General features: G+C 40.7%; 2 non-coding genes across 2 annotated transcripts; both read left to right on the top strand.

Annotated features, from left to right (window-relative positions):
* Positions 1–1,260: 1,260 nt before the first annotated feature.
* trnat-agu (transfer RNA threonine (anticodon AGU)) lies at positions 1,261–1,333 on the top strand. Its single transcript has one exon. It is a non-coding gene; the product is annotated as a tRNA-Thr (tRNA).
* A 4,783-nt stretch (positions 1,334–6,116) lies between these two features.
* On the top strand, positions 6,117–6,189 carry trnat-ugu (transfer RNA threonine (anticodon UGU)). The gene has a single exon. It is a non-coding gene; the product is annotated as a tRNA-Thr (tRNA).
* Positions 6,190–24,784: the final 18,595 nt, after the last annotated feature.

Raw genomic sequence — 24,784 nt, 5'->3', positions numbered from 1 at the left:
ACGGTGCGAGTTTTAGGGGCTAAGCAGGGCTGAAACGAGCTGAGTCGTACTGGTTTTTGGTAGTCGAAACGCGAGCCGTGTCGGGCTGAAGTGAGCTGAAGCGAGCTGAAGTGAGCTGAAAAAGGGTAGTGGAAAAGGGCCATAACTTTCAAGACCATACCACTCACAGTTTTCAAGTTCTGCTCTGGAAACAAAACCTCAGACGAACCAGAGAGACTTAGTCTGAAATTGTTTCCATGGAAACATGAAAAATTTAAATTTCTCAAATTTCTTAGTATGAAAAGGCACATGTACATCACCTTGTTAATATGTATACCAAGTTTCAAATCCATATCATGAATAGTTTTGGATATATGCTCTGGAAACAAACATTGCTCTTAGAAACTAAGTCAAAATCTATTTATGTAAAAATTTGAAAAATACTTGAGCAAGTAGCCAGAATGTACAGTCCATTGACACACTGCATTATTTAAAATGTGTGGCCTTTTTTTGTGAGGCAAATAGTAATTATGATTATAAAATAAATTCATTGAAAGATGTGTAAAGTTGTGACACGGTGGTGTAGTGGTTAGCGCTGTCGTCTCACAGCAAGAAGGTCTGGGCTCGAGCCCTGTGGCCGGCGAGGGCTTTTCTGTGCGGAGTTTGCATGTTGTCTGCGTGGGTTTCCTCCAGGTGCTCCAGTTTCCCCTGCAGTCCAAAGACATGCAGGTTAGGTTAACTGGTGACTCTAAATTGACCGTGAGTGTGAATGGTTGTCTGTGTCTATGTGTCAGCCCTGTGATGACCTGGTGACTTGTCCAGGGTGTACCCTGCCTTTCGCCCGTAGTCAGCTGGGATAGGCTCCAGCTTGCCTGTGACCCTGTAGAACAGGATAAAGCGGCTAGAGATAATGAGATGTGTAAAGTACTTTTATATAACAATAAATTGCTTAACAATTGTTGTAATAATTACAACAATTGTTAAGCAATTTATTGTTATATAAAAGTACTTTACACATTTTTCAATGAATTTATTTTATAATCATGATTTATTTCTTTAATATACATGTATTTATCAAAAGTGAGGTGATGTTGGGTGGGGGAGGTTTTTGCATGACCCAATAAAAATAACTTCAAAAAAGTAATATATGAGTAAAAGTTCACCAAATGCAACATCAGGAAAGTAGAAATTTTGAAAACACTTTCACAATCATAACCCCAGTGCAGGGGCTTCAAGGTTCTGCTGTGGCCCCAAGCTTCAGCAGCTGTGAAAAAGAGTTAAGGCTCCATAGCTCAGTGGTGAGAGCACTGGTCTAGTCAACCAGGGGTTGTGAGTTCAATTCTCATTGGGGCCTGGAAGGAATGCTTTGAAGGTGGAAGGATGATCTAGGTAAAAGAGGGGATATTGAGAGCACTGACACCAGAAAGTGCTGCTCATGATTTTTCATCACCTGAAGACCACTTTCTGCTGGTCAGAAGGGCCTCATATGGACAGTTTGAAGATCAGTGAGATTGCTGAGGATCTGAAGGTGTCTTTGGTGTGTAATTTCTGCAAAGCACTTTGCCCTCAAGTCTCCATCAATGCCCATTGTCAGGTGGTATTTGTTTATATTTGGAGGCTACTTTGCAAAATTTACCAAATCTTGTTTTTGGTAATAATATACAAGTTCAGATATGAATTCATAAATCTGGGCTTGTTGTAATGTTTGTAGGCTGCTGTTTCATAGTTAATTATGCAGGGGAACTTTGCGCATAAAAAGAGCCCTGAAACCACATATAGAAACTTGGTATAAAAGTATTACATAATTAATATGCAATTATTATATTCTTAATAGGTGTTATTTGTGGCACGCAACCTTTTTACTCAGGTCAAAAGCAGGGTTCATACATTAGATACCCATTTAACCCTAAAAGGGCCTAAACTACTGAGTGGGATCAGTTAGAACCTCAGAGGTGGTGTGCTGCTCAGTCTATTCAACTGACATAACTTTTTGCTTTTAGGAGTATGTTACTCTATAGATTCTTTATCTAAAAAGTATGTTTGTTTCAAGATTGATGAAAAAAAGTGTTTAACAAGGTGACTGATTTTCTGTTGGGGTCCCATAACTGTGAGATTTGTTGCAAAAAATATTTCAGCAAGTTAGTCACTTCGTTGTGTGTCTATCTTTGCCTGTCTGTACGTTTGCATGCTTGTGTTAGATGTCTGCCATAATTAAGAATATAACTCTTTCTTACAAATTGTAGATAACTAGTGAACCTGTTAGTTATAGAGTTGCTGAAATGCCTGATGCTTATCTGTCCATGCACTCTCCATACAGAACAACAGACAGTCCAGCAGATACAGAGGAAACTGACATTGTCTAGTTGTGAAAGTGACATTGTTTACTTTTGAAAATAGTCCAGTGGCTGTTTTGGTCATAATGTGTTACCAATAACTGCTTTTATCTTCATGTTTTGTGTTTGAATCCTTAGGCAACGTGTTACTTCTTGATGTAGTTTGGAAATAAAAAAAATAAAAATAAAAACTGTGAGCAGCTTAGTAATAAATGTATCACAGAAATTTCTAAAATGAGAGATTGTGAGCTGAGTTCTGGAATGTAGATAAGCTATAAATATTCTCAAGTTCTGTAGCAATAGTGTAAAATATTTCTGGCTTTTTTATGTTCTCTATGTACTTAAATGTCTCATTTTAAACTTAACTTGATAATATGTAAATATATGATTTCTAAATCATATAAAAAGTTAGTAAATGGGTAATTTAAAAAAAATACAGATGCTATAATGGACTTAAGTGATACGGATATATGGTTGTTGTTGTTTTTTTTACATTTTTACATGCGATATTTAGCATTTCCTTTTTTTGGTGAAAATGGTGATTGCTAACATTACAACAAGTAAAAATAATTTGTTTGGGATGTAAATAAAGGGTTAATACTGAGAAACCAGACTTGGCAAATTTTGCAAAGTAGGTTACATATGCTCCCTGACTATAAAGTTTCTTCAAAGCATGTTGCACTCAAGTCTCTATCAGCGAGCCTTTGACATCATAAACAAAAGACTTCAATTAAAACTCTAAAGGATTCTTATCATGCTGCAAATATTTGTAAGTTCCTGGTTACACAATTCCAACTTTTAGCACTAGGAAACTCGGGACAAGAACTCTGAGATGTACATGGAAAAAGCATGAGGTTAAGAAAATTACAAGTTAAAAACGACAAGAAGACAGTCATATATATCCTCCACCCTATATGCCAACTATATACCAAGTTTCAAGATATTGTCACATTTTTCAAGTTCTGCTGCAGGAAACCAACCCTACCTCTTTACACTGACCTCAGCAGCCCATGGCATAAACCCACCGGACCTTTGGTCCAAGTGAGCTAAAAATTTAAATTTCTCACATTTCTTAGAATCAAAAGGCACATATACATTATCTTGTTAACATACATACCAAGTTTCAAATCTGTATCATGAATAGTTTTGGATATATGCTCTGGAAATGAACATTGTTCTTAGGAACTAATTCAACATCTATTTTTTTATGTAAAAATTTGAAAATTAATTTTTTCCAAAGGCGGCACAGTGGTGTAGTGGTTAGCGCTGTCGCCTCACAGCAAGAAGGTCCGGGTTTGAGCCCTGTGGCCGGCGAGGGCCTTTCTGTGTGGAGTTTGCACGTTGTCCGCGTGGGTTTTCACCGGGTGCTCCGGTTTCCCCCACAGTCCAAAGACATGCAGGTTTGGTTAACTGGTGACTCTAAATTGACCGTGAGTGTGAATGGTTGTCTGTGTCTATGTGTCAGCCCTGTGATGACCTGGCGACTTGTCCAGGATGTACCCTGCCTTTCGCCCGTAGTCAGCTGGGATAGGCTCCAGCTTGCCTGCGACCCTGTAGAACAGGATAAAGCGGCTAGAGATAATGAGATGAGAGTTTTTTCCAAAAATCCAAAATAGCAAAACACAGCAGTTCACATGTTGCTTGATACGTGTACAAAGTTTCATGAAAATATCTTCAGTAGTTTTAAAGATATGGCCTGGAAATGAAAACATGACCAGATGGAACCTGTTTCCATATTCCCCGCCAAACTTCGTTTGGGCAGAGGATAAAAAAAAGAACCAAAAATACTGTTGGTGGTAAAAGAGAGCAACAGGACTTGCTTGAAGATTCTTGAAGACGTTTCACCTCTCATCCGAATGGCTTCTTCTGTCTTAGAAGCCTTTCGGATGAGAGGTGAAACGTCTTCAAGAATCTTCAAGCAAGTCCAGTTGCTCTCTTTTACCACCCACAGTTTACTATGACCTGGATGACTGAGAATCTTCACAGACATGCAACCAAAAATACTGTTTGGATTTTTTTTGGTTGGAGTTCTCATCACGGGGCGGCACGGTGGTGTAGTGGTTAGCGCTGTCGCCTCACAGCAAGAAGGTCCTGGGTTCGAGCCCCGTGGCCGGCGAGGGCCTTTCTGTGTGGAGTTTGCATGTTCTCCCCGTGTCCGCGTGGGTTTCCTCCGGGTGCTCCGGTTTCCCCCACAGTCCAAAGACATGCAGGTTAGGTTAACTGGTGACTCTAAATTGACCGTAGGTGTGAATGTGAGTGTGAATGGTTGTCTGTGTCTATGTGTCAGCCCTGTGATGACCTGGCGACTTGTCCAGGGTGTACCCCGCCTTTCGCCCGTAGTCAGCTGGGATAGGCTCCAGCTTGCCTGCGACCCTGTAGAAGGATAAAGCGGCTAGAGATAATGAGATGAGATGAGTTCTCATCACCTGAAAACCATTGGCTGCTGTTGAGGATGACCCCACATGAAGAGCCTGAAGATCAGGAGGTCACTCATGGTGCGTCTCTTGAGGGCTTTCATTCTCATTATCTCTAGCTGCTTTATCCTTCTACAGGGTCACAGGCAAGCTGGAGCCTATCCCAGCTGATTACGGGCAAAAGGCAGGGTACACCCTGGACAAGTCGCCAGGTCATCACAGGGCTGACACATAGACAACCATTCACATCTACAGTCAATTTAGAGTCACCAGTTAACCTAACCTGCATGTCTTTGGACTGTGGGGGGAAAACCCACATGGACAACATGCAAACTCCACACAGAAAGGCCCTCGCCAGCCCTGGGGCTCAAACCCAGAACCTTCTTGCTGTGAGGCGACAGCGTAACCACTACACCACTGTGCTGCCCCAGGGCTTGGCCTGTCCAGTGTTTTTGTTAGCTCAGATGAGAAAGTAGCCAGAATGTACAGTCCACAGCCCACTCTATGATTGACACACCACATTATTTAAAATGTTTCTTTTTTTGTGAGACAAATAGTAAACAGAAGCTAACTGCAGCTAAGAACTAAGGCTACGTTTACATTAGACCGTATCTGTCTCATTTTCTTCGCGGATGCACTGTCCGTTTACATTAAACCACCTGGAAAAGCCGGGAAACGGGAATCCGCCAGTGTCCACGTATTCAATCCAGATCGTATCTGGTCCGGTGCTGTGTAAACATTGAGAATACGCGAATACGCTGTGCTGAGCTCTAGCTGGCGTCCTCATTGGACAGCGTCACTGTGACATCCACCTTCCTGATTCGCTGGCGTTGGTCGTGTGACACGACTGCTGAAAAACGGCGCGGACTTCCGCCTTGTATCACCTTTCATTAAAGAGTATAAAAGTATGAAAATACTGCAAATACTGATGCAAATACTGCCCATTGTGTAGTTATGATTGTCTTTAGGCTTGCCATCCTTCCACTTGCAAGTACTAAGTGATATGCGCTGGGATCTCACACACAGCGGCTCAGTCCCGAATCGTGGCTTGTGCACTTCACTTGCGCGCTCTGTGAGCTGCGCAAGGCCGGAGTGCGCACCCTACAGAGGGCACTCGCTGTTCAGGGCGGAGTGATTTGGAGCGCAGGATGCCTGCGGAGCCGAGCGTATCCGTGTATTGGCGTTGCTGTGTGCACGGCTAACGGTTTTAGTGCCAACGCGAATCGTTTTAAGAATGCTAATCTGATGATCCGCTGATTCAACATAATGTAAACGTAGCCTAAAGTTGTGAGTGATGTGACACCAATTTCTGTGGGCTGTTTTGAGGATCGGTGCAGGGGCTTCAAGGTTCTGCTGTGGCCCCAAGCTTCAGCAGCTATGAAAGAGTTAAGGCTCCATAGCTCAGTGGTGAGAGCACTGGTCTTGTAAACCAGGAGTCGTGAGTTCAATCCTCACTGGGGCCTGTAAGGCAGGGCTGCCAACTTTTCAAAATTCCTTGGAGTGAAATTTTTTTTTTGGGGGGGGGGATCCACGGCAAAATTTTTCCCCACACCATGCAGTAAGTGGGAATTTTGTATTCAGTTTGATATTCACTTGTCCCCCTGCATTCTGGTGTTTTGTTTGTGGGTCATCCAGCTGGAGATGGACAATGGGGGGGGGGGGGTTTGAGATTTTGGAATTAGTAGATGTTCCTGCATTCTGGTGGATTTTTGGAGTGGCCTGCTGTGCCATACATACATTCTTACACACTCTGACTTGCCAGGCCTTCAGCTTGTGGCCAACAAAAGCAACAAGTTTTGGCTTAAAAGCCCCCACACTTGAAAACTACAGATGACCGCCAATGTTCCTGTAGCCCTATAGACCTGTGTTTCAGATTTAAAGGCAAGTTCATGTTTGAAAATATTTCATCAGCTAAGCCTAAATACCTTCTGAATTGAAACTAAATGTTAAGTTTTTAATAACTGTTGCAAAAAATAAGATTGTCCCTCACTGACTATTCATTATGCATTTAAGGGCTTTCCCCACCACTGGGTTCAGCAGAAGATTGGCATGGGGGAAAAAATATCAACAGCAAAAGAACAAATAAAATGCTTAAACAGTAAGCAAAATGTGCAAGAAACATTAAAATGATTAAGTTTGAACAGTATCGAAACACAAAAAGCTGAACCTTGGCCATAGGTGGGAATGTGCACACAAAGTTGGGCTTAAAAATTTTGGTCATACTTAAATAAGCAATATTAATATATTTCTTATTAATTTATTTCTTATCCATGTTTCTTATTAGTAATAGAGCATTCGTCAGGGCCTGTTATCTGACAAATATTCTCTACCTGTCTTGCCCTCTTTGAAACCCTGTCTCCTCAGTATATTGTTCTCTGTCTTTTTTTTAATTATTCACAAGTTCAAGTTCTTTGATATTACAGGTGACCATGCTTTATTTACTTTAACTGAGCAATTACATACAACATAAATAATTAAAAATAAATACCCTGTAAATAAACAATAGGTATGGTGGCTAATGGCTCTTCTTGCATTTGTAATATCTCTTACTTGCTTTATTTTACAACATTTCCAGTATGGCTTCAAATAAAGTCATAAAGTATGATAACATACAGTAAACAAACTAAAAATGCACCTTAATAAACGTGTGCTAAGGAGGTGCTCTCCCGTGCTGCTTGTTAGGGAAGATAGAGGCTGTGGCACAGCAGTAGGCCTATAATGATTTAGCATGCCTAGTACACAGCTCTCAATATGGCATTAAATATTTTCACAACACTTATAGGCTAAAACAATTAAGAAACTTTATACAAGTTCATAATTACGCCAGTAACACCACACATTGGCGTGCATATGTACAAACCTGTCTGAGACACCCATCTTCAACTCGGATACCTTCTTCTCTCTCCTCTTCCTCTAAATTGACGGTAGGCAATTATCCAACTTCCGGCGAGTGCAGCATCATTAGATGCGCCACCTACCATAGGGGAGTGTGTACAGAAGGGAACACCTCTCTGCCTGTTTAGCCGTGCGTAAGGCTTAATTGATCGATCGCAAGTGGTTGGTGCGACGCAATGGGTAGCCTAGATCAGATAGATAAAATAGATTTTTTTCTAGCGTGAGTAATCGGAGGTATGGCGTGTGAGCGTGTGAAGACAATCAAATGCGTGTGTCTCATGCTCATTCCGTGAGAGTTGGTAGCCCAGCATTAACATGACTGGGTATAAAAAGAGCATCCTGGAGTGGCAGCGGCTCTCAGAAGTAAAGATGGGAAGAGGATCACCAATCCCCCTAATTTTGCGCCGACAACTAGTGGAGCAATATCAGAAAGGAGTTCAACAGTGTAAAATTGCAAAGAGTTTGAACATATCATCATCTACAGTGCATAATATCATCAAAAGATTCAGAGAATCTGGAAGAATCTCTGTGCGTAAGGGTCAAGGCCGGAAAACCATACTAAGGGCCCTTAGACGGCACTGCATCACATACAGGCATGCTTCTGTATTGGAAATCACAAAATGGGCTCAGGAATATTTCCAGAGAACATTATCTGTGAACACAATTCACCGTGCCATCTGCCGTTGCCAGCTAAAACTCTATAGTTCAAAGAAACAGCCGTATCTAAACATGATCCAGAAGCGCAGATGTCTTCTCTGGGCCAAGGCTCATTTAAAATGGACTGTGGCAAAGTGGAAAACTGTTCTGTGGTCAGACGAATCAAAATTTGTAGTTCTTTATGGAAATCAGGGATGCCGTGTCATTCGGACTAAAGAGGAGAAGGACAACCCAAGTTGTTATCAGAGCTCAGTTCAGAAGCCTGCATCTCTGATGGTATGGGGTTGCATTACTGCATGTGGCATGGGCAGCTTACACATCTGGAAAGACACCATCAATGCTGAAAGGTATATCCAGGTTCTAGAGCAACATATGCTCCCATCAAGATGACGTCTCTTTCAGGGAAGACCTTGCATTTTCCAACATGACAATGCCAAACCACATACTGCATCAATTACAGCATCATGGCTGCGTAGAAGAAGGGTCCGGGTACTGAACTGGCCAGCCTGCAGTCCAGATCTTTCACCCATAGAAAACATTTGGTGCATCATAAAACAGAAGATACGACAAAAAAGACCTAAGACAGTTGAGCAACTAGAATCCTACATTAGACAAGAATGGGTTAACATTCCTATCCCTAAACTTGAGCAACTTGTCTCCTCAGTCCCCAGACGTTTACAGACTGTTGTAAAGAGAAAAGGAGATGTCTCACAGTGGTAAACATGGCCTTGTCCCAACTTTTTTGAGATGTGTTGTTGTCATGAAGTTTAAAATCACCTAATTTTTCTCTTTAAATGATACATTTTCTCAGTTTAAACATTTGATATGTAATCTATGTTCTATTCTGAATAAAATATGGAATTTTGAAACTTCCACATCATTGCATTCCATTTTTATTTACAATTTGTACTTTGTCCCAACTTTTTTGGAATCGGGGTTGTACCTCTGCAGATGGACATCAGGAAATTCTTCATCCAAAACAGAGGCAGGGAGAGAAGCAGTAAGGAGAGATGTGGATAAGGTGGAGGGAGGTAAGATGATCTAGCTGTATGTTAATATTATCATCATTGATCTATGCTCGGTCAGCTGGCAACAGTGATGCTACAGTAGTTGTTGATGCTGTATGCATTTGATTTACGGCTGTCAACCTTCAGTAAGTTCACTGCATTGTCAAAAGTAGTTAGTTAGTTCTAATCTACAGAATCGCGTAGCATTCAAAAGTCAGTGCATACTAGCATTTATATAAGCTACAAAAACTATGCAGTCTTGCCAGGGTGAAAATCAATAACTACCATAAACCTTTGATATGGGGGGGCTGTGACCCAATAGAGCTTTATGTCTAGCAATGCCCCGGGTCTGTATTCATCTTCTAAAAATTAAAAGTGGAGCATAACGTGGTTCCATGGTGTAACGGTTAGCACTCTGGCCTTTGAATCCAGTCATCCGAGTCCAATTCTTGGTGGAACCTTTAAAAGCTTTTGCCCACTTTGAATGATGGACAAAGAAATAACTTTTGTTAAAGATGAAAATGGGTCATGGCTGTGAATTTTGGTCCATGCAGTTAAAGAAATGTGTGCATTGGGTGCAACATGGTGGCTCGGGGAGCATTAGAACAGAGCTCTGATGGTGGCATGGTCGGGCTTGTTCTACGAACGTGGTCATCAGATAAAATGGGATTCACCTTGCTCCTGGACCAAGCGTCTGATTTTTGCCTCATACGTTGCTGATTTTCAGGTAAAGCAGCTCAGTTGGGAGAGCATTGGAACACTATATGGACAAAATCTCAGCAAAGCTGCAAAGTCACATAATTCACTGTCACAATATTCATGCAGCTTGTGACCAATAAATACTGTTAAAACCTGACTGTAAGAATGAAGTGAAAATGGCAAATAACATGAGAAAATATTCCTGTTTCAACAGCTGTCCTAAACAGAAAGGAAGGATAGCCTTTGTGTTGGTATTTAAATAAACAGATAGAAAGGAAGGAAGAACTATACAAAAGAAAAAGATAAACTGAAATAAGGTCTGTAAAAATAATTATAGTAGTAAAAGAGCTGTTCATAAAATGACCAGAGACTGAAATGGAAAAGAAAAGAGGAGCGCTATAAAGATATGTAAGGAATGGGGGTAAAGTGAGAAAATAAGAGGAGGTAATGGGGATGGGGGTCAGGAGAAACTTGTCTTGGGCCCAGTTTGATCGGATATGACGGTTTAACACACAAACCAAATCCACGCGATGTGAGGGGTAAGATGGCGGCCAGATGGCTTCACTCTGACGAGCCTATGAGCTCTCGGTCCGGGAGAGAAGATGTAAAGCCGCCCACACAGAACACTGAATGGGCTACTGAGCAACACAGAGCAATCAGGATGCTCTCTCTCTCTCTCTCTCTCTCTCTCAGGGAGCTGATGTCACCTGGTCACATGACCTGGGTTTTCCCCTAAAGTTTAGGGGAAAACCCAGGTCACATGATTCAGACAATTTCATTGGTTCAATTAGTTTAAAAGAAGACAGTTTAATTCGTTTAAATGAAAACAGTTTAATTAGTTATGTTTCAAAATCTGCAGCTATATAAGAGCCACACATCCACACAGAGCTTCAGAGCGACACAAACCTTCACAGCGAGTAACAGCGAGTTTCCAGCGATTATCAGCAACTTATCAGCAATTCATCAGCAGCTATCAGCGATTTAATCTTCTCCTTCGTAGTAAGTCACCTTGTACTAACTGATTTGTATTTTTTTTAAAGTTTTAATAGTCTACTAACACGACACACACTAATCGCATGACTGTCTATTCTCATTCCTTCTTCTTTACCTTCATACTGATCAGGGCTGGGTTTCTCATTTGACTGGTAATTACTAACACTGGCCACTAGGCGGTGTGTATGCCTGGTAATTACTAACACTGGCCACTAGGCGGTGTGTCTGACTGGTAATTACTAACACTGGCCACTAGGCGGTGTGTTTGCCAGTTACTGTAATCTTCCAGTAAATGTTCCAGCTTATGGTGAGCTGGGATAGACTCCAGCTTGCCTGCGACCCTGTAGAACAGGATAAAGCGGCCACAGATAATGGATGGCTGGATGGACACCTGCTTTGAAATTTCCTGTGAAAGAAAATAACAGATTCACAAATGCAGTAATATTTTATATATACACACAGGACTGTGCAAAAGTCTTAGGCACCCTATTTTTTTTTTATACAAACTTTTGTTATATATTTTTATTTTATGATTTCTACATTATCGAGTGAGTACAAAAACATTTTAGAGTCCCAAACATTCATTTTCCAGCACAAAATTAAATGTTACAGAAAAAAAACCCAAAATATTTGAACAGCATATTACATAAGAGCACTTTTCAGATTAAAAAAGAAAACGTTATGAAGGCTGCTGGGTTTTGGTGCAAAATTAAGACGCGAGTGTGACAGTCAAAGTGTCCAGAAGAACTGTGGCTGGTTCTGTAAGATGCTCAGTAAAACCTACAGCTCATTTCCTTATAAAACTGCACTCATTGTACCTCAGACTACTATTTTTTTTTTAAAGCAAAGGGTCCTCTCACACCAAATATTGACTTTATTTCATATATATATGACTGAATTATAGTGAAGTGTATAAGTTACACCTATTCTTTGCCACTTGGCCACCCAGCTGCCTTCAGGACTCATCATTGCAATGACACTGTAAGGAAAACGCACAGAACGCAGCCTTATTTATTCAAAAATAAATAAATTAGTTAATTCGTTGGTTACTTAGTTTAGTTAATAAATAAAAAGGATTTATTAGAGGGAAAAAATCCAAAGGAATGCTGCATACCCATCAAAAAAGGAGCTTGTGCATCATAAACCATCTCCCAGTTCCCCTTCATTTGCAGTAAGACTGAGGCCCTGTCCACACGGCAACAGATTCAGGTGACTCCGATACAATTGCTTATCGTTTAGGCCTGGCGTCCACACGGCACCGGCGTTTTGGGTGCCCAAAACGCAATCTTTTTGAGAACGGGTTCCAGAGTGGAAAGATTTGGCAACGTTGCCGTTGTGAAGTCGTCTGGATGAGTAGAACGGATTTGTTTACGATGACGTCACAACCACATGACTGTCAGTGCTTCATGCCGGGTAGAAGTGTAACGAACTCAATGCGAGTTGTCAACAAATCCTATAACTTGGTTCATGAAACGCGCTTACAAAATATTTTCACTGTGAATATTTGTGTAATGGTGCAAAGTGAGAGAGAGAGAGAGAGAGAGAGAGAGAGAGAGAAAATAGCCCTTAGGGCAGAGTCAATCCCGCCAGCAAAAATAAGGAAAAAAAAAGGAGCGATCTCACCTCTTCAGATGTGGGTTTAAGTCCTACAATACATTCCTCAAAAAGGGCATAGAAGAAATTAATCCATCAACGTGTATCATTCAATTTATTCCGGACCATTAAAGACGCCGCCTTCCGCGTAGAATCATACGTCATCCTCGTCGCCATATTGGATAGGTCAAAGCGGAGAATAAAGATTCATGTGCTGTGTTTAACTGTACCAACAGGTTTACCATCCAAACGAGATCATATGGGATTACCTTTCACAGGTGAGAAACAACAAATTAATCCATCAACGTGTATCATTCAATTTATTCCGGACCATTAAAGACGCCGCCTTCCGCGTAGAATCATGTCATCCTCGCCGCCATTTTGGAGAGGTCAAAGCGGAGAATAAAGATTAGCTGCGTTTAACTGTACCAACAGGTTTGCTGTCCAAACGAGATCACATGGCATTACCTTTCACAGGATTACCTTTCACTGGAAAAATACTTTTCATTGTATTTGGTCATTATAATGTAATTTTACAAACAGATTTTCCTGACTTTGTGGCTAATATGAAGTCTTGTGCATAATAGTTTATGCGCATGCGTCCTTACTACTTCTATTGTTCTGGTGTCTCCGAAGGGACCGTCTTACAGCGCCCCTAGAGGTGTTGCATATGTATTGCATCGTTTTCAGCAAGCGTTGCGTTGCCATATGGACCTGATATTTTACTGATCGTTGCCCATTTGGACGCGATATATTTTTAAATAACATCTCGTTGCCGGTGCCGTGTGGACGCCAGGCCTAAACGATAAGCAATTGTATCGGAGTCACCTGAATCCGTTGCTGTCTGGACAGGGCCTCAGTTATCACAGCCATCGTACTCGAACTGGTCAATAGTCTGGTGAAGCAGAGAGAGAAAGTGTAACCATATCATGTTTCACTCCTCTGCCCTTTAACTCACGACAAAAAGACGTCAAACTTGCACATGCATTGTAAATACAATCATTTACCTCAAAGACTTCATGATTTGTAACTGTTATTCTATATTCATATACAGTACCAGTCAAAAGTTTGGACACCTCATTCAGTAGTTTCTTTATTTTTATTCATTAAAACACACTTCATGTCTTAAAGTAATGATGAATGTCGTTTCTCTTTACTTAGCTGAGCGGTTCTTGACATAATATGCATTACTACAGTTGTGGAGCAGGGCTGTTTACTGTATTTTTATTATTTGCCTGTTAATTGAAAAGCATTCCAGGTGACGACCTCATGAAGCTGGTTAAGATAATGCCAATAGTGTGCAAAGTGTCAAGGTAAACGGTGGCTACTCTGAAGAATCTAAAATATGAAACATTTTGGGTTTTTTTGTTTGTTTGTTTTTTACACTTTCTGTTTACTACATAATTCCATCTATGTTCCATATATTATTTGATAGTTTCCATCTCTTCAGTATTGTTCTACAATGTAGAAAATAGTCAGATATTTTACAGAGAGATCAGTGGGCCGGATGAAGTTGCATGCGCTTGTTACTCTGATTGGACAAGTCCACGCGCGCGCTCATTGAATATTCATGTTTTTCCACAGCGCGTGCTAGAGAAGAAAATGCGCATGCTTGTCTCCTTTTGAATGTAAACACGCGAGACTGGCGCGTGTGTAACGGTTCCTGCATAGTTTTAACGGTTCTGAGAAGAGGGGAGAACAGAGAACCTCCAAAAGGAACCAAAATAACAGGTGTACGTTTCCAGATATCAGACAATAAGCCACACATGATCGTGTAATTCAAACTGACTTTGGGTCTGTTTTTGTTTGATTATTTTAAAACAAAACAAACAAAAAGCAACAACAAAAAGGAGGCTGGTCAAGTCTCCACTGTCAGAAATAGTGTTACAGTAAGAGTTCATTTCTGTTCCCCAAGGTACAATCTACACTAATGTACCCTTAGGGCTCATTATTGGGCCTCAAGGTAATTATGGGTACTTCTTAGGATCAGAAAGGTCCATATGCGTTCCCAGGAAGTATATAAATGGGACAAATAAGCACATTAGAGGGTACTGTCCCAATGACCATGCATAATAGGACTACTACTGCACTTTATTTTCTGAGAGTGTGACATGTTGTCGTCCCCCCGCCCCGCCTTGCTAACTAGTCAACACTAAAGAGCAACTGTTATAATCAAGTTAGTTTACAAATGTCTATATAAATCAATAACTCCAGTTCACTAACCCTGAGCTCCTGTCCATTTTCACCAGGTGCTTGCAAATTCTTCAGCTGGTATGGAAGTCAAAGAAACATGCTTCACCGTCCCGATCAACCCCAACCATTTCCCCAGCAAGTTGTGGCATTTGGTGAACAATCCTCAAATTTGCTCAATCTGCTGGGACTCCAGTGGGGAACAAATACTCATCTATCAGGAACCCTTTGAAGAAGTGTTAGGTTCTCCTAATGAGCAGACGAGCGCGTACTTCAAAACCACTTCCATCATCAGTTTCTTTCGCCAGCTAAACCTGTATGGTTTCAGAAAAGTGCACCCAGATCATGACAGCTCAGAGAAGCAGCAACTCGGCAAAGCTTTCGCCTTGGCCCAGCGGCATCACTTTCACAACGAGTACTTCAGACGGGCAAACCCAGAGCTTCTGGTCAAACTAAAGCGACTCACGCCTGGCAACAAGGCCAAGATTGCTGCTGGGATAAAGGTGACCAGCAAGTCAACAAAGTGTTTCTGTTATCAGATGGTGAATTCACCCAAGGAAAACTCTGCTACGATGAAAAACGGTTGGTAGTTTAAAATACATATTTATTCATCTACATCGTTTCAGTATAATCGCCAAATGTGTGGTCTTGCACCTTGAATGAATCATCTGGTGTGTGCATTCTTACGATTAAAATACAAAAAAAATTTGAAATCTGTCTGTGGCCCACATTTTTAAACTTGGCTAAGATTTGAAAATCCTCGAATGTGCACGAGACATAAGATAACAGGTAAGAGAGTGGACTAAATTCCTTGAAAGGGGCATGAATGCTTCACGATTAACATTATGCCAACAAATATTGCAAATCAAGAGGGATCACCTTCCACACGCAAGTATTCTAGTTGAAAACATATTTTTGGGTTATTTATGGTATTTTTTTAATGATATTTATGGTAGTTTGGGTGTGGAGATTTTCATATGGTACGCCGATAAAGGGCTAGCTACAGTACCAATAAAAAGTTTGGACACACCTAAAACTACTATTTCACTAATTGGAGCATAGCCTTGAAAAAAAAGTGAGTCATCTACAGGAATTTGTAAAGACAATAGACAGAGAATAAGAAAAGGAAAGTCATCTTGCTTGTACAGTGCCAGCTAGCTAAGTTTTTGGTCTCTAGCAATCATCTGAATTTTTAGTACTTTTTATTCATTAATATCTGCCCTGTCTCTGTGTTTAGATTCAGTCTTGGTTGAGGAAACTCTTCACAACCATCATGGTGATGGCTCACAGAATGTGACGGATTGTGACAGGACATCCGAACCCTCCCAAGCATCCGTAATGGGCCATGGCAATCCAGGCTCTGGGTTCCACCACTTCCCGATGAACTCGCAGTGTTCGCACCAATCCAGCTGCAGGCACATCCATGAGGGCTCACCAAGCTCAATGCCTGCTGGGACGTTCGCACCTCATCACTCACATTACGGATTTTACGCACCAGGTAATGAATAGTATGATAGTTTAATTCTTGTAAATCTACTATACATCCCAATCGCATGCTTCTGAAGCAAATACTGTGTTATGGTGTATTTTGATGTACACTTGCATGCATGCAATTTGGGATGTCGCCCAGTGTATTGTTTCTCAGCATCAGTGTTGGTGTCTCTTATAAGCAGCAAGTACTACGATGTCTTGCAAAACTGCTTCTTTTTTTTGAACAAAATACAAGTGATTAATGCCATATGGTGCTTGGCAGTATGTTTTTGGCTTTTGTTTGAACTCATTAATGTGCTTTTTCATACTGAATATTTATTTTTTTAATGATATTAGAGGTGCTTCATGCACATGATTTCTGTTGATACCAATAATTTAACAGAGCCTTAATTTGGCCAACCAGTCTATCGGTCAGGCTTTATACTGCATGTGATTTCTTTCAATTGTTTCTGACACAACTATTTTAAAGCTTGATATGTCAGCACCATTTAGTACAGTAGGGAGGAAATAAGAGTGGCTATAGGAGCTGTATTGTAATATTTTCCAGAATAATGCTTTACTGAGATGGTGTTAATGTGTTCCCAAATGGGAAGTCATTTAATAACTTTTTTTTTTTTTGCAGGGTATCACTACTGTAGCCCAGGCTCCTTGGATTCAAACATGAACTTCTCCCAACACCCACCTGGGTCCAACATTTATTGTGGATATTACCCTGTGAGTGCTGAGAAACTTTTTCAGATTGTGTACTAATCAGAAGAAATTGCCAGTCATTATTTGAGGCTGTGCATCCATATTAAGATTTGATGATGCATGTTGTGTTGTGAAGGGAGTGTTGGGATGTCAAAAAAAGTGAAACCTTGATGTGCATTGTAACACAATTTTACCCCTTATTGTCCAGTATTCCTTCTTCAGCCACCACCATTACACTGGTCAGAATCCAAACTGGCAAGCAGGCGAATCTGCAGATCTCAGGGAGGGTGACATGATCCTGGAGAGTCTACTCAAACTGGCAGAAGAACTGCAGGTCAGATTAAATGTTCCCCATTAAAGAACACCCCTGAGTATCAGCGTTAATAATGTACTCTGTATAATCTATGCTGTAATTACAGTACCAGTCAAAAGTTTGTGTACCCCTACTCATTCACAGGGTTTTCTGTATTTTGACTATTTTCCACATTGTAGAACAATACTGATGACATCACAACTATGAAATAACACATGGAACATATATGGAATTATGTGGTAAACAAAGAAAATGTGAAAAGTGTTTCATATTTTAGATTCTTCAAAGTAGTCACTGTTTATCTTGATGACGCTTTGCACACTATTGGCATTATCTTCACCGGCTTCATGAGGTCGTCACCTGGAATGCTTTTCAATTAACAGGCGTGCTTCATCTAAAGTTAATTAGTGGACGAGTTTCTTGCCTTTTTAATGTGATTGAGATCAAATAGTAAATAATAAAAATACAGTAAATAGCCCTATTCTACGACTGTACTAATCCATATGATATCAAGACCCGCTCAACTAAGTAAAGAGAAACGACATCCATCATTAGTTTAAGACATGGTGTTGTAATAAATCTTTTAATAAAAATAAAGAAAAAACATTGAATTAGGTGTCCAAACCTTTGATTGGTTCTGTACGTGTGTGTACTATAAAGTCTGAATCCACCACCAAATTTACTCACTCAAACATTATTGTTCACAAACATGTTGTTTAAAAGGAAAATTTATAGCTATTTTTCTGTGTGAGAAATTCTCATATCTGGAAACTATACTATGTGCTTTATTTTAAAAATGTATACTTCAAACAAAATTATGATGCCACATTTCATGCAAATGCTAACACATGTGCTTCTAACACACCCAACAGTAGTGATGCACCTTATCATAATTTATGCAACTTTGATTTTGTCTGCCAGTGAAACTGAATTGCAAACAGGTATTGAAGGGAAATAAAAATCACAAAACCATCCATCCGTTATCTTTAGCCACTTATCCAGGTTGCAGGTGAGCTGCAGCCTATCCCAGTTGACTATGGGTGAGCAGCAGGGTACACCCTGGACAAGTCACCAGGTCATCGCAGGCACATAGAAACAAACAACCATTCACACTCACGGTCAATTTGGAGCTACCAATTAGCCTAACCTGCATGTCTTTGGACTGTGGGGGAAACCGGAGCACCCGGAGGAAACCCACACAGACAACATGCAAACTCCACACAGAAAGACCCTCGTCAGCTGCTGGGCTCAAACCGAGGACCTTCTTGCTGTGAGGCAACATGCTAACCACAACACCACCATGCTGCCTCACAAAACCATAACATAACCATAAAATGTTTGCAATTTAAATCAGTGTGTTCTGTTTATTGTTGCTCCATGCGAGGACATAGATCCTGAAGGAGCCACACTCGCTGTATCGCACTTGATAGCAAGCTGGCTCACACTGATTTGTGTGTTTTTCTCCTTATTCAGGCTGATGCTTCCGGCAGTCTGCTCACCACGTGAAGACAGTTTGACCAGGCACCTCATGTTTATTTTGAGTGGAAATATTGGAAATATGTTAACTGAGTGTCTGTCTTTTTATTCCGTTTCCTGACAAATATCACTCGGAAGGTACTGCATGAAGGCCAGCCATGTAACTGATTGTCTCTTGCATGTTTTTTTTGCTGTCTTGCTTTTCAATAAATCACTCTTACCTGCTGAACTGCTAGTCTTGCTTTTGAGTCCGGTCATCTCGACACACTTAACGTTTAGTTTATTACACAGGGTTTGGCATGCAGATATAACGAGCATGGCATTTAATTATAAAAGCGAACTTTAGTGTTTCCTGAACGATTTCTTTTACAAAAAATGCCTGTGCATATACCGACAAATGAACTGTAAATTATCAAACAGCTCTTTTACATTATCCACGAGGGGAAAAAAAAAAACTTGGACACAATCTTCTTTTAAAATAACATATGTATTTAAGACATTTAAAAAAATTGATGGATTTAAAACACTTTTTAGATTTAAGTATAATTTTAGTGTTAGATTATAAATTAATCATATAAGGACTCTTTCATCTGTACAGTTGTTACTCTGAAGTCAGTGAATCAAACATGTGATGTACTGCATTTCACTCTGATTTGGACAAGGCAAAACTAGTTTTAGGAGTAAAAGTGCCCTGAGTGTGTATAGACCTCTGTTCACTTGCAGTTCAAAAGAAATAACATTACATGCATAATCCACATGTTGCACTTCACAAAGAATCTTAAATAGTCAAATAAGTCATAAAGGAGATAGATTAATAAAAAAATGCCAGAAATAAATGCTGTACATCCTTGCCCAGAGAAATGAGTGTGGGAGGGGGTTCAGAAGTGATGTGTATATAGAGTATGTGCAATAAAGTGTGAAATTAAAAACAAATCAAAAGTGGCTCAAATCTGATTCAAAAGATCAGTTTGACAAAAAAAAAATAGTACAACTTCATTCAAAATTTGTAATGTGAACACATGAAATGAGATCATGGTAAGAATGTACAATCAAACCATTTCAAAAATACGAAGTACCAAATTAAATTTGGACTGATGTGACCATTTTGAATTCAGGACACACAAACACTAATACAGAAGATGAAACATTTCTTATGCTCTTATTTGACTGTCTTTGAGTAGGCACATTAATTGACACTGGAGGTAGCTTTCCTTAAGTTACTTCTCTGGTCACTAATCACATCCAGAGGTAACAATTCAACATGGAAGAAATAAAACATGCTGTTATTGGAAAATAACCAACAGTGACAGAGCATGAGATATTCCCTGATGCAAAGTGGCCACTTCATTAGTTGATCGTTACTTTAAGACATGAAGTGTCTTAATTCCAGTTTTTCCTCAGTTGCTAATGTGGCAGGGCCCAGTGCTTGGTGACAGTGACGGACTGAGCGGTCTGGCATTTGGGCACATGCCAGAGGGGCCGCGGCCCCGACAATGCCCATCGCGGCCCCGCAACCGCATTGCCGCGGCCCACCCTCAGCTACTCGGTCACTACGTGCCTTCGTCATCTTAAAAATTCCACCCTATTGACATATCAAGCAAGATATGTTCGCTATTTATACCACTTACAACTCCATATATTACAATGACGGTGGCACCATGATGATGTGTTTCAGGTTTTACATTAGCCTATTTTATTTTGCCGGGAAATTTCTTCCTACGATGTAAAAAATGTGCACAGTTTAAAATAAAACAAATATATCTGTATTTTGTGTTTGTTTGCGACAACTGAAGTAAAGCACTGCCTTGTGGGAATTTCATTTAGCCTACCGCCAAACTGACAGAAATAGAACGTTGAAGATTCAACATTCTGTAGCCTACTTCAGCGTTGTGGTAGTGGTCAAGTTGATGTTGGTCAAAGTAGAAGAGGAGATAAATGGACGGTAGAGGTCGGATACTTACCATAGTTTAGTAAAATGAATCGAGGAGGCACTAAACGACACAAGGGGGGAGCGGAGAAAAAGAGGGAAAAATTGAAGAGAGCACTGCTGTCGGGGAGTGAAAAATGTGCGAAACTGGATGTGTTTTTTTTCATCTACTGCAATCTCAACTAGCAGCGCTAGCATTGATGTTGGCGACACTGGCGAGGAGCAGGGGCGCAGATAGGATTTTTGAACTGGGGGGGACTGAGCTGTCAGCAAATGATTCCATTTTTTGTGTGTGTGTATATATATATATATATGTGTATGTACTACCGTTCAAAAGTTTGGGGTCACTTTGAAATGTCCTTATTTTTGAAAGAAAAGCACTGTTCTTTTCAATGAAGATCACTTTAAACTAATCAGAAATCCACTCTATACATTGCTAATGTGGTAAATGACTATTCTAGCTGCAAATGTCTGGTTTTTGGTTCAATATCTCCATAGGTGTATAGAGGCCCATTTCCAGCAACTATCACTCCAGTGTTCTAATGGTACAATGTGTTTGCTCATTGCCTCAGAAGGCTAATGGATGATTAGAAAACCCTTGTACAATCATGTTAGCACAGCTGAAAACAGTTTAGCTCTTTAGAGAAGCTATAAAACTGACCTTCCTTTGAGCAGATTGAGTTTCTGGAGCATCACATTTGTGGGGTCGATTAAATGCTCAAAATGGCCAGAAAAATGTCTTGACTATATTTTCTATTCATTTTACAACTTATGGTGGTAAATAAAAGTGTGACTTTTCATGGAAAACACAAAATTGTCTGGGTGACCCCAAACTTTTGAACGGTAGTGTGTATACATGTTATTTCACCTCCCTCACTGCCATCACCAGGAACTACCTGCAGGCCAGGACAATGATAACATTTTAACATAGCCTATGGAAATCCAAAGTTTACACATTATCATCACGCACAGAAATTGCAAAACTGCAAAACTAGTTTTAAAACCGCTAAGTTCCAACTGTTAAACATAGCGAGAGGCTGGGCTACGTGTGTGTGTGTAAAGTGTAAACCAGTGCATCCTGACTTTCTAACTATGCCTGTGTGCTGCGTGAGCGGCAGTCAGTCAACAACTCTTCGCAAAGTTTCCTTATGAAACAATATGCTCGCTGAAATTATGGCAGGGAACGCCAGATTAAACATTAAAACTGCCTTCTGAGCACTGTATCTACAGGCTACCACCGAAAGAAGGAGGCTACCAGAAAGGCATCTCTACTCCGTACGATTTTACTTTCACTACGACATTACTTTGAACAGACTATCAAAAAATTGCAAGGTGATATGATAAAGTAAGGCACAGTTTACTTACAGTCTTTTTTTTTAAAAAACGATGCAATCGTTTTCTGCCTTTTGGCACCCTTCATCATGCCGTGTTGGGGTCCTGAACTAGGAGGCGCTGTCCCCGATATGCCTGTCAAACTTGTTGTGGGTAACCATAGCAACCAAGCTCGAGCTCGCAACCCGTGCAGTCTGCGCAGTTGCAACTATGTATGTACTGCTGTGCACCTCAATAAACCGAATGGTAATTTGTCTTTTGATTTTTCCGTGAGGTTTGCCTTATGCAAAGAAAGACAGCATAGACGTTTTTTCCTCCCTATAAGTGGGGGGGACCGAACGAGGTGAATTTAAATCTGGGTGGGACGAATCCCCCCCGTCCCCCCCTCTATCTGCGCCCATGGCGAGGAGGGATATGATGAGCAAGAACAAAATGAGCAAAAGGAGGATGAACAAAATGAGCAAAAAGAGGATGAACAAGACATGGTGATGATGGTGGATAATGAATGCATGGAACTGGCAGTGGCAACCAACACACAACAAGCTCGTGGTGGGTCTGACTGTGTATTAGCCGGTGCAACCGAGATGGAGACCGATGCTGCAGGAGGAAGCATTGCAAATGTTGAAGGTAAGACACTTTTTTTTAATTATGGCTGGGTTGAGCATTGATTTCCATGATTTTAATGTAGTTGTTTAATGCGTGGGGCTGACGTCTGCCGCTGTTACCTGATGTGCTTTGTGTGTGTAGCCCACTGTTTTGTTTTTTTATTCTGCGCGGTTCTGTGCTGGCATGTTGTGGTTCTGGACTAAAGTCACGATTGATGGGTTAATCTGAGCGTAATGTATGGCATTGCACGTGTCCATAAATGCTTAATGTATAAATGCTTCATGTGTGGTGGCGTTCGTTGTCAGACCAAATTTCAACATAGGCCTGCCTGTGACTGTGACACTCTCTTGCGATTATGACACCCCCCCCTTTTTTTTGGTTCAAATGCGTTCCACGGTCTATGGGGCAAAATGCCAGGGCCATTTTTTTATCCCAGTCTGTCACTGATGGCATGTGAGAAAAGTTCTCTCCAAGGCCTGCCATACAGTCACAGTTTGCAACCACAATCTTGCCATTTTATTGACTGACAATCCACGGAGTTAGAAGTTTTTCAGTCGTTCTTTGCGAGTGCTTAACCTGGAATAGAACAGAGGTTGTATTCATTCACGTAACTTGCTTGCGAGTTTACTTCTGGTGAATGAAGTGGTGGTCAGGCAAACTGATTTGGCTGCTGGCATGAAAGGAGTTAGTGAAACTGTCTCCGATTCTTGCTTTTTCTAGGCATCTTTGCGGTGATTTCTAGGATGCTACAGGTTTTAGTATTGGGTGTAAACAAACCACAGCTCCTGGATTCTCAATCCTTCCTGCCCTTCTCTTTCAGTAAACAATAAGTTTTTTTTTTTTTTTAGTTTTTTTTATTATAACAGAGAAAATGCTGTGAGAAGGTACATTCCAACATCCATGTAGGTAAACCTTGGCCACGAATGGACATTACTCCAATCGTTTCGAGTAATTTTGCACGGATCATAGCCATAAATAAACTCTAACTTCTGCATGTATCTATCCTTTGCTTCTCTTATTCCAGCAATCCAGTAGTAAAGCTTTTTTCATGGTAGCTATCTTTGAACTGCAGATGTCTGACATCTTCAATATCGCTTGCCTTCAGTATATAAACAAAGTTCACTTCTCCCCCAGGACAAGGGCAGTAATGGTTGCTAATGTAAGTGTGAAATCAGTGCAAGGGGTCTGTTGCAAATTTTGGCAATGTGGCACAAAGTTATAGAAGGGAACTTATTTATAATCTCACTGTCTGGTGTGACCCAGATGAGGATGGGTTCTCTTTTGAGTCTGGTTGCTCTCAAGGTTTCTTCCTCATGTCATCTCGTGGAGTTTTTGGTTGTTTCTCAGAGACAAACTCTTAAATGTTGTTAAAAAAAAAAACTTCAAGATTGTTTCCCAGCAAAACAAGTCCTAGCCACTGATGAAAGCGGTTCTTGGTTCTAGACCAGCAATGATTTGGTGGCACTCTGGGACCAGTTTTCCCGGCTGAGAGCTGGTTCTTTGGCTGTGGAAACTTCAAGAACTGGCTCAAGATTAGGCACCAGCTCAGAACCAGCACTTAGTGGAAAAGTGGACAAGTGGTCGTTGAGGATCAGCAGAGGGGCTTCAAGGTTCTGCTTTGGGCTGAATCTATGATAGATAGGTGCTTGCTTAAGGCTCCATAGCTTAGTAGTTAGAGCACTGATCTTGTAACTCAGGGTGGTGAGTTCAATTCTCACTGGTGCCTTTGACCTACCTTCTGAAGATAGAGAGTTCTGATCTGAAATATTGGGGCTGAGGACACATATCTGTATTATTCCTTGCTTATAAGTTTTCACTGTTTCTTCAAAACAGTTCTGCTCAATTCTCTATCAGTGAGCCAGTTGATATCAACAAAAAGACTGCAGCTAAAACTCTAAAGGATTCTTATCATGCTGCACATATTTGTAAGTTCCTGGTTACACAATTATAATTTTGGACTATGTGCTGCTCATGATTTCTCATCACCTGAAGACCACTTTCTGCTGGGGAGAATGGCTCCCATGGACAGTTTGAAGATCAGTGAGAATATTGTGGATGAGACTGAGGACCTGAAGGTGTCTTTCATGTGCAATTTCTGCAAAACACTTTGCACCCAAGTCTCCATTAATGCACAGTTGATAACATCAACAAAAAAAAGACTTCAAGGGGGACCACGTGACTATGGCTGG

This window comes from Neoarius graeffei, chromosome 1 (assembly GCF_027579695.1).
Source record: "Neoarius graeffei isolate fNeoGra1 chromosome 1, fNeoGra1.pri, whole genome shotgun sequence".
Lineage (NCBI taxonomy): Eukaryota > Metazoa > Chordata > Actinopteri > Siluriformes > Ariidae > Neoarius > Neoarius graeffei.
Note: the sequence above shows the minus strand (reverse complement) of the source record. Positions and strands in the feature narration are given on the sequence as shown.